This window comes from Apaloderma vittatum, unplaced genomic scaffold (genome assembly GCF_000703405.1).
Source record: "Apaloderma vittatum isolate BGI_N311 unplaced genomic scaffold, ASM70340v1 scaffold29969, whole genome shotgun sequence".
NCBI lineage: Eukaryota > Metazoa > Chordata > Aves > Trogoniformes > Trogonidae > Apaloderma > Apaloderma vittatum.
This window is the reverse complement of record NW_009736342.1, coordinates 12,780-22,837: the sequence shown is the minus strand read 5'-3', so window position 1 is coordinate 22,837 and position 10,058 is coordinate 12,780.

Here is a 10,058-nt window from a genome sequence, read left to right as displayed (position 1 = left end):
GCCGCACCACCCGTGTCAGAGGACATGCCAGGCCTTCCCCTGCCATAAGATTGTTCTCTTCATGGTGGCGGTGCAGGGAAGTGTACTGTTGCAGGTTAACAGTTGGGCTCAATGGTCTTAAATTCCAACCCAGACGATTGTATGATGTGATCAGAAAAGGACGGGCAGAGACAGAGGCACAGATGACGGCGGAGGGTGGCCAGGGCAGGCGCGTTGCGAGGGTGCGTGTATCCGTCCCAGCTCCTCGTTGCCTTCAGAGCTGCAGGCAAAACATTCCTTGTTTCCACTCAACCTCTGAAATTTCATTTGACGCATACCCCAGAACACCGGCCGTCTGGCTCGCGTGCAGAGGCGGTTAGACATCAGTTCAGTGAGCAATCTTCCCTCAGACCCTGCCCCGTACGTGTCTGCACGGAAGCAGTGCCTGGCGGCCCCGCCACGATTTGTAATTCTGCTGCTGCAGACACTGTACCTTAATAAAAAGACAGATTGTTCTCCAAAGAGCATTAGGAAAACACGGAAATATTTCAGTTTGTTAATGATGTTAGAAATATTTTACTGGCTTCTGTGAGAAATCATTAGGTATGTGTTTGGCAAATAACACACTGCACATTGTTCATGGATATGTCAGAGCCTAATCAGATCCGTGTCTGTGTGGTAGATGCACTTAGCCTCCAGTCTTAAGTTCCCTCACTAATTATGAGTTGGTATTTTACTCAAGATCAGGTGATCTATCTAAGCCACAGTTCCTGATCTTATTTACAGCATGAATAATGAATAAATTTGCAGTATGAATAATGAATAAATAAACACATTTCAAAATATTCATTTGGCTATGTTTGCTTTCCCTGACCACTTAGCTGAGCAGCAGCGGTGATGGTTGTGAGCCCCATAGATTTTTAGAGAATACTCGAATTGAATCCTGAATTTGCATATCACAGGTGTGTGTTAGAAACCTGTTTCTAAAAATAAAGTTACCCATGTCAGATTCAGGCCCTTCTTGCCTCTTTCATTCAAACCCTGATTTATTTTTAGTTTTCCTGTCTAAGATTAGTGTTGAATATTAGAGAGGAAGTTTAGAAAGCAAGGGGGTCCAATCTGAACCTCACGCCTCGGTGGGAAGGTCTTTGGAGACTCTTCTGTAACAATCACCTGCATGAATTCTTCTGAATTCCTCTGCCTTGACTTCATAGTTCAAGTGCTATGTGCTGTAGCAACAAAGACTTTTTAAAAACAAGACTTTAAGAAGAAGAAGTGTTGTAGGAACTGAAACAAACATTTGCAAAGCAACAGAACAGCCAGCTTTCACTTTAGAAACATGTCACGCATTGGTAGAAATACGCTGAAAACACACCTGAGACTATGTCTGCACTAGTACTTCCAGCAGTGCCCACCCATTTTTACCACTACAGCAATCCCTGGCTCAGGATGTGGGTTGGCCTTGGAAAGGACCGAGATGCTTTACTTAAGTCATACAGATGTAGGGTTAGCATCCTAAACAACTCTTATTCTTTTGGAAGAAGGTGTAAACATTGATCTACAGCTGATTTCATTTAACATTTTTTTTCCCCTGTTGAATTTTGGATGACCTCAAAGGCCATACAAAGATAACATCTACTCCTTAAAGACAGAGGAAAACAGGCTTTTGTTCCTATCTTATTCTTCCTTTTCCTACTGTTACACCTTTGGCTCCATACAGCAGGCAGAGCTGCTGCCAGCTAATGCCCTCAGCAAAAAGTTCCTTTTCAGCCCGTTGTGGAATGGCCGTGGCTGGGCTTTGCTGCCACAGCGCCCGCACAGCGTCGTCTCCTCTATCCGCCTGACAGTTCAGCTCACAGAGCCCCATCTGCTTCCTGCACAGGTACCCTGCATAGAAGAAGTAACCAGACATCAGGGAATTGTAGAGAAAAAAAGAGGCTAAGCCTGGCAGTGAAAAGAGCATCTGGATGAAAGCTGCCTCCCACAAAGAGAGAAGACTTTTTCTGGAAAGAAGTTTATTTACAACAGATCAACATGAAGCCAAATCCACCTTTCCTACAGCTGCACTGATCTTAGTGAAATAAAAACAGATTGGTTTGCGTGAGGTATGATCAATACAATTCCATCTCTGGGGACGTTTATCTCTAGAAGTACCTTCTTAAAAAAGGAAGGAAAAGGCAAACCAAAGTGACAGCATCAAGGCAAAGCTTTGATACTTATCTCCTGACTTTTTACATGGCTGTATTTCATAGGCTTCACAACCATTACTTCTGATTTACATCCATTTGTATGAGAAGCAGGCCAAGGACATAGTTGCCCAGCAAGAGAATGTTATCCCATGAGAAACATCCATTGCAGGAGTTCACTTAAAACGCAGAGCCTTAGATGTCTACATTTCACGGTCAGATTATTGAGCTAAAACCAGAATACTGATGTCAAGGTTTACAGCACAAGTTTAGCTTAAAACTGCCACTATCCTTTTTCAGCCCACCCTCCCACTGAAAATATAGGCTCTCCTGATGCCTATTAGTCATAGAGCTAGAAATTGCTCATGTATACCCAAACATTGATAAAGTTGTGTTCCTGAATGCTGTGCAAATGTTAGAATATATCTTATGTATCAAGCAGTCACTGAGAAGTAGCTGATACTAATCTACTCCACAGCAATTATTTTCTTGTGCCCACATTCCAGCAGTCAGGCAGAGGCCAAACAGTCAAATTTTCAGGCTGAAGGAAGTTAAAAAGCAATTAGAAATGCAGTATCCTTATTTGCAGTGGTGTTATTGTTCCTCCTACAGCATATGTTCCATTGAAAGAACAAGGTGTTTTCATAACTATTACCAAGCTTTAATTTTATCTTGAAGATAATGCCAACATTTTACAGAGAAATGGCTCAGAAGGTTCCTTTTTTTGTTTCAGTCCAAGGCACTTTACAAAATAAAGGAAACCCAGCTGCTTTCAGGGTGTAATTAACTTTCTGACACTCCTAGCTGGATTATTTCAGTGATACCAATTCCTAGTTATGTCCTTTTTCCAAACTTCAAAATTGTTTCCACCTCCCAAAAAAACCCACAAGTCAAGTCATCTTTGTAAAACCTGAGTTCAAGGTTAGGAGTCTGAAATGGACAATGTAGCATGTTGCCAAAATATCAACTCCTCTAAAATAAAACTAGAATTTTTATTTACAGTGGGCACACAGTTGAAGACTTACAGATTTTCTTCTTTTAATGTTTCCAACCATGTATTTCAGTATCTAAAGAAAGAAAAAAAAACCACATTGTTTGATAATGCATTTAACTCTTGGTTATGATTTTCAATGCAAAAGTTGATCTCTCGATGCAGAGAAAACCTACATGGCAGGAGTGCACCAGGTACTTCTCTTCCAGACAAGCTGTTTAAACAAGAAAACTACAGCAGCTTAAGAAAGGGATTTCAGAACAAAAGATCTAAAGTCCCAACTGAGCTAGAAATGAACTATTTTAGCAGGATGCTAAACAAACCTCAATAAGTTGGACTTGAAAGAAAGTAGTTGGAGAGTCACATGTTTAAATTTCTTGACTGAAAGCAACTAGAGAATACAGGGGAAAATGTAAACATCCTCTTCCTCCTATGCAGTCCTCATTCCAGAAACATTTGCCCACTCTCCCCACAAGATAAAGCCATGATCTCACCTGGAGAATGAGCGCTTGCAGCACAAGGCTCTTAACTGAAATTTTTTTGTAGCTCCAGGTGTTTGTCTGGCTACCTTAATTTTGGAATATGACTGCCCACAGCAGACACGCTTGCCAATGACCTGGATTCAAATTCTGATGTACTGATAGGAATACAGAAGTATACTCTTAAGTTTTGGAGAAAAGTCCTGAATTTTAAAATATAAGTAATGAAATCCTCTACCGTAAACAATATAAATTTGTGTTTCTGGGTGTCTCAATCCATGTAAAAGATGCAGAAATATACATCTGGTACTTCTGTTGGGCTGCCATCTGGTTTTCCTTTTGTAGTTAGTTATCAATTTCATGTATGTTATGGAATTTTACCCCTGAGTTTCTTCCCAAAGCAAGCAGTGGAAAAGAAAATTATGTACACAAAATAAATTTTGTGCACAGAAAAAAAAGGTTGGTTGACTTTGGGGAAAAGCTTTGAGGTGTTTTTGTTGTTACTTCACAAACTGCTTCCACTCATATGCTTTCCACCATGGTAGTGTGCTGGCAGTCCTGAGCTTCTCAGGTTTATTTCTTTCCTAAAAGATAATTGATAAAGCTCTTTTGTGAGAGAGATGAAGTGACATTGCCCTGACCCATCAAAGGACTGTGGGACAGAAGTGATACAATGTCCTCTCCGCTTCTAGGAGGTCTCAGATAAGAGTTTCAACAATCTCAAGCACTATGCTAAGGAAGAAACACCATAACATAATTGAAAATTTCCAGCTCTCTTTCACTACCTGATTCCCTGCCACTTACCTGCCTGGTCCATGCACACACATCCTTTGAAAATTAAATGGAAGGGACATGTGAATTTGGAGCCATTAAGAGCTTAGTACAGAAATGTGCTTGTATTTTAGAGACAGATTGCTCACTCAGGCTTAAGAAATGTTGCTGCATTTACTGTTGAGAAAAACCAAATATTTAGTAACAGCTCGAAGTCCCCAGTTTCTCTCTGAAGAGGTTATCAGTAGGAAGAAAGACATGTTCTTTAAAGGTGTACATCCATTTGATGGGGAAGATGCTGGCCGACCTCAGCGTAACTAAAATTTAATTTTTTTAGAATATAAGTAACAAGAAAAGATGCCTGCCCAAGATCCTGGCTGCAACACTACATAATGGAAAATGCATTCCAACAGCAATAATCATTTTAACAGGAAGTCAGACAGACAGACACAAAGAGGGACTCTCCTTGTTGGAACTTCTGTGTTGGGAAAGCACTCCAAGTGTTCTCTGAAGATCCTTTCAAACCTTTCACTTGTTGCTTGGGAAGAGATTTGGACACCCATGACACCCAGCCATATCTATATATGTATATTAGTTTTTTAAAAAATAGTAAGACTAGGCCAGTAAAAATGAACATACGTAAACTTTAAAAGCACTATGGCTTTTAAAGTTCATGAACTTTAGAGAGAATATAGGAGAAGGATTTTAAAGAAGCTTAAATGTAGGGACTAATCTATACGGTTTTGACTATGCTTCTTTGTTTGGAACAAGGGAAGGGGAATCAGTCTCCGAGCAAATGTTCTCCAGTGGAATCTATTTAATTAACTTCTCCTACTGGTGCAACCAGGAAAATAAACAAGACAGAATAGCCCATGAGAAGGTCAGTCTCACTACAGCGATCAATATAGCAACAATCAAAATAAGTACTAGCTGTGCCAGAATGGCATTCAGACTGTTTAAGCCTTTGGAGATAATCCTATATTTCCAAAGAACTGCAAACACAGGCTGAACAGAATATTTATATCCCTTAAGACCTCAGACAGTACCAAGAGCTTATAGCTTTTGCAAACCTTGGGAGGGGAATGAAGGGGAAATAACTTGCGTCCTGAGAATAACTCTGCTTTGGGTGCTTACTTCTCTCTGCTGGCTGTACAACAACCTTGGGCTCCCAGGAGCTACGGACAGGACAAAAGCAGTGTTGGATGGCAGAAAACAGACTCACAAAGCTGCTAAGTAGACACAAGTCAGTTTCATTTACTTGTGGAAGAACAACACAGCCATGAGGGGGCTGGTAGCTCAGGAGCACCATGCTCAGAAACATGTTACCATCCATCCTCCCAGCCAAAGTGAACTTTACATGTTTGGGAAACTTTCTTTCATTTATAAACACCAAAGCCTTTCACTGTGAACTTCATACTGAGCTTTCAGTGAAGAAATGTTGAAATGTTTAGGGAAAATACTGAAAAAAATAATTAAATCATCCTCTCACGTTAAAATGGGCAGTTTTGTTTGAAAACAACAGCCTGTGGGAGGCTCAGTTTCAAATTGCTATGTGAGGCCTCCTTCTTGTGTTTTTTTCCAAAATCCAAAAAATCCCAGTGTCTCATTTTCATTCCAAAGGAAAATAAGTTTACATGGGGATTGGCATATTTTATGGTATGGTAGCCCCCCCTCAGCCAGCCACAGCCAACCCCTCATCCCTTCTAGTATCACTTTTCTTTCTGCATTGATTCAGGTACTGGAAAACAGGAGTTGGAAGAGAAGGCAAAAGACCAGGGCTCATGTAATCCAGTTATAACCCTGCTGAAATGGTTTCTAGGAACTCTGCAAGGACTAACATGATCATGCCTTGTAACAGCCAGATGAAAAAAAAATAATAGTGACAGACTGTCTGCCAGTGAAGTTATGGACCAAGCATGTTCTGAACACCTCCCATGTACGTAAAGAAACCCAGGGAGCTGCGATTAGGCTGCAGAGTTAAGCAACCCAAACACTGTGTATCAGGTTTTCTTACAGTAGGACAAGAAGACTCCAAGATGACAGTCAGTACTACAGTCACTGGAAAATGCAAAGCTTCGATTTGTTAACCCTGCCCTCCATGTGGGAGAATGGCTGCTGAGATTCACTCAGCCCGCTCCTAGGTAGGCAAGTACCACCAAATCAACATCAGTCACCAAAGGACTGTTAATGGGCACGTTTTTCAATTAGCACCTGCCTGGTCCATATTGGGAATTGCAAATATAGAAAAAACTTAGCTGTAATTCTAAGTCCATAGCCCCTTTTTTTCATAGAATTTCACAGAATGGCCTAGGTTGGAAGGGACCTTAGGTGTGCATAAACCTAATTGTTTTCAAATTAGTGGAAAGGATATAAATTTTTTCCCTGCTAAGCAAGTAAAATTTGAATATACACGTGCTTAAAATAGTCCATGAGAAATACCCTCATGAAATTGTACTTTCTTACCCTAATTCAGAAAACCCCACTGCTGAGGCAGTAACTGTGTTGCTCCACTGCCTTCACCATTCCTCCCCAAAGCTACAATACTTTGCTTGGTCTCTGTTTCACTAATTTTCCACCTGAAATACTTTTTCAGGTGTGCTTTGTGATTATTATATTAATAGGTCAGTACGAAGCTCTCCTGAGATTACTGAGTCTTGAGACATACATTCAAGGCAGAGATGCATTACTGTCATCGCTGGGTGAGCAGAGATGATGGGTGCAGTTCTGCTATGTGAGCAAAAAAAGAATTATTTCTAAGCCCGGGTCTTGTATCCACTGTTAAAAAAAAAAATTAAAAATGCCTACATTCCTCCTTTTTAGGAAAGCAATCTCTTGTCTGCCAGCTGAGCAAGAATGCATGTTTCTGCTCAGTGCAAACACATGCTTTAAAAAAGCAGAGTGACACTGAGCAAGTTAATTGTTTTTATCTTAAATACTAGTTTGCTTACTCTTAGAATGCAAAATCCTTCTTTTAGCAGTAAGGAGCAGCTATGGAGGTGGGCAGAGTTAAATTTGGCACTCGAGCACAGTGGAGAGATGGGAGCAGAGGTCACTTTGGAATACAGCCATGGGCAGTTCAGAGGAAAGCTTTGTACCCACTTGCTGCGTGCAGCCGCGGCAGCTGTGGAAAAGTAAGGCAGATGTGTTCTTTTTCCTTCTAGTTTTCCTTCTACTTCCATCACTTTTGGTGGTGGTGCACGTCCACCAAACACATCCTCGGATGATAGCGCTGAGCGGTTACCACCGAGGGCACTGCTTGGTCTGCATCCTTTTGCTATCAGAAGCGTGAGGGTCTACAGTCCCAGAGTGACCTACAGGAGTGACCCTACAGGACAGGCAGTCTGGGGCAAGGGTACTACCCTACAACAATTTCCCAAACCAAACATAGACAGATCTCCCTTTCCATGGATTCGGATCCCTATTTTTCCTGGATTTAGCAGCAAAAGACAAGTCAGAAGTGACGTAGTGTCAAGTTCTCCTTTACACTGACTCTCCTGATGTTGTTTTGAGATGGCCCTTACAGAGTGAGCACAGGCTGCTCCAACCTGCCCTGCACTGGACAGAGACCAAAAGCAGCAGGCTGGGAAAAACACTCAGCCCTTTTTTCCAGCCCCACCTTTGCATCTGCTATGCCAGTTCCGAAGGGAGCAAGTGGAATAGCTGACAATCAACTAAATCCAAAACACCCTCTCCTGGTCACTCAGTTTGGTTTTTTGCCAGATTACACAGGCGGTGCACAGCAAAGCAGCGCTCCAGAAAATCTGGTATTTGATTTCCTCCAAATATTTGTTTTCCAGTGATCACAGCTGGCCACATGTTATTTATTGATATTTGCATCCATCTGAAGTTTAAGAGAGTATTTTGCAAGTGTTGGATTAAATTAATTTTTATTCTGTTAGTGCCCTGGGCACCTCTATGAATATAGCTATGGCCTTTCTCCATGTATGCAAACTGCATGCAGCATGCTTATCGGTATCAATAAGAAAATACATTTCTTTGTACCATCCTCCCTCCTTCACTGCAAGCTATGTATGCAAAGAGCTGAAACCTGAACTTGAGGCAAGAAGGAGTTTTTGAGATTAACTGGACAGGAAGCACATCTGCCCCTGGACATCATGAGCAAATCACTAGACAAGTTCCCTGGAGATAAAAGCAGACCCTCTACCATTTTTCTCCCCTTCTTTCCTCTGCTATGTAGCATGGGAGAGAAAACAACACCTTGAGAGTAATTGTCACAAATCCTGGGTGGTCCTTTTAGGGAAGCATAACTCAGTTGTCACTAAAAGGATGGTGTGGGTACTAATGGAAAGGTGAAGAACCATAAAGTCTCCTTTGAGAGAAAGTCTAGGACATCTCCCACATCCTTAGCAGAAGCACAGCTGGAAAGGAACATTTTTCTAGTTTGTGTTTGGCAAAGACGCCACAGGCCTAGATGTAAGTGCTCACAACTATTGTTATTTTTTCATCTCAAGCTATTGAACAATTAGGGAAACTCAAATTTCAAAACAAGCCTTAGTGTTCTTTAGAGGATGCCTGTGGAGCTGTGATGCAGGAAACAGGTGTCGAGCCTAGTTAAAGTCCGATGTATGAAGGAGACAGTGTATGAAAGGTTTCAAGCTCACACAGGCAAGTCCAGTTGTTTTGCTGTGACCAGCTGCAGCACAAGGACTCTCTACCACTCCTCATGCTGCCAAGGTCTGGACACAGCTGGACACAGCACTGTGGAGTGAAGTCCAGTCCAACCAGCACAGAGACAGTCAAGACCTTACAAATGTGATGAACTTCAAGCTGTGGGAATCTAATGCCGTTGCTAGCTTAATTTTCTCAGGAGAGTGGCAGAAGCTCTTAGCAGTGAAGAAATCGAGCAGAATTTCGAGAAGAATCGAGCACTTTCCAAAACACCTGTAAATATAGCAAAGTATGAATAATAAAAATAAAGAAAAGCAACATCAGCTATGAAAATACGTCTGGTAAAGATTTAAAACAGTTTCTCTAGCTTCCCTACGATGTCTTCATTGCAGGAAAACAGCATTTCAGACATCTATCAATACACCTCCCTTGTGAGATTTTGCAATTTTCATTTTACTCCTGCACGGATGTTTAACTAGAAAAATGACGTTTGGGATTTAATCATTTCCATGCAAAGGAATGAAAGCAGCTGAAGATTACAATGAGTTACGTGCATCTTAAGACAGTTTGCATACAGTCAAATCAAGCAAGCTCTGGTTATGCAGAAATCATAGCAATTACCTTGCTAATGGCCACCAGTTCATCTTTTCATTTGTTCAAAAGTGGCAGCATAGATTCCACATACTGTAATAAATAACTCACATGCTTTATAAAGAGTTCTAGGTGCTAAGCTGAGCCACAGCAAAAAAAACCATGCACAACTGTATTATTATGCATCTTGAAATGCAAGTCATGAAAACAACAGTCTGGGACAGATGGGATCAGCGTGCTGTGTTACTAACAGCTAACCTATTTGCTCAGCCCTTTGAGAAGAAAATGGAATGATAAATTAAAGGGGGTTTGGAAGGGTGCTAGTCCAGGCGACTCTGCTAGTGAGCAGAGGAAGAAAGACCTCATTCTTCCTAATCTGGCCAAAATAAGCCTCATCTTCTGAGGCAGCCTCCACCAGCAGGGCTCCTGCTG